Genomic DNA, 1,127 nt, shown 5'->3' with positions numbered 1-1,127 from the left:
GTATATTGTATTGTGGTTCATAGTAAGTATTAAATGTTTTGCTTGGTGAAAGATCCGTGCTACATCAACTGTCGTTCCAAACACTGCAGTAAAAGCAAAACTGATTTGATTTTTCAGAGGAAGCCATAGAAGATTGTTTTCTTTTTTGAAAACTTTTATTAGTTTTCAAATATATTTTAAAACAAACAAATAAATGCCAACAGAAGACAGACAAAGGAGAAAAAACAACAGCAATAAAACAAAAAAAAATTGTGATATCAGCAAAGATTGTTTTCTAAGATGCTTGGCACTATATTACATCTGATTTTATTTACTTATTTTATTTTTTAAAAGTTCTAAACTATCCCAATCTTTAGACTCTGGCCAGTATGTATCAGTAATCATTAAAAAAAACACCATATCAATTCATACCATCAATAAACCCATCAATTTTATAAATGCAAAAGGATGGGAGCAAACATTTAGACTTTGCTTTGAAGTCCTGAAGAAAAGAAAAGTTTTGAAAGCTTTTTCTGGAAGCCAGCAGAAGAGAGCCATGCACATCTCTGGATGCAGCATTTTTTTTTGGGGGGGGGGGGTTAATGTCGGAGCCTCTATGAAGAAGGCTCTGCCTTTTTGCTATGTACCTCCTATCTGGTGGAACTTTTCTTGATCTGATAGGACAAGAGAGATTCTTTGGAGAAAGCAATAATTGAACTCATTCAGTGCCAATGCTGGACACCTCCTGGTAATGCAGCAACCATAAAATACAGTACTGTATTTTCCGGAGTATAAAACACACTTTTTCCCCCTTCTAAAAGAGGCTGAAAATTTGGATGTGTCTTATACTAGCATTTAGCGTTTAGCCTTCTATACCGCTTCATAGTGCTTTTACAGCCTTCTCTAAGCGGTTTACAGAATCAGCCTATTGCCCCCCAACAATCTGGGTCCTCATTTTACCCACCTCGGAAGGATGGAAGGCTGAGTCAGCCTTGAGCCGGTGGTGAGATTTGAACTGCTGGACTACAGCTAGCAGTTAGCTGCAATAGCCTGCAGTGCATCCCAGCTTGTACTCTGAATGTAGCCCTGCCCACTCACTGGCCCCTACCCTTCGGCCTCCATGCATCCTCTTCCTAGTTGCCACTGAC

The sequence above is a fragment of the Erythrolamprus reginae genome, chromosome 3 (genome assembly GCF_031021105.1).
Source record: "Erythrolamprus reginae isolate rEryReg1 chromosome 3, rEryReg1.hap1, whole genome shotgun sequence".
In the NCBI taxonomy this organism is placed as follows: Eukaryota; Metazoa; Chordata; class Lepidosauria; order Squamata; family Dipsadidae; genus Erythrolamprus; species Erythrolamprus reginae.
The sequence above is the reverse complement of the archived record's forward strand: the minus strand, read 5'-3'. Positions refer to the sequence as shown.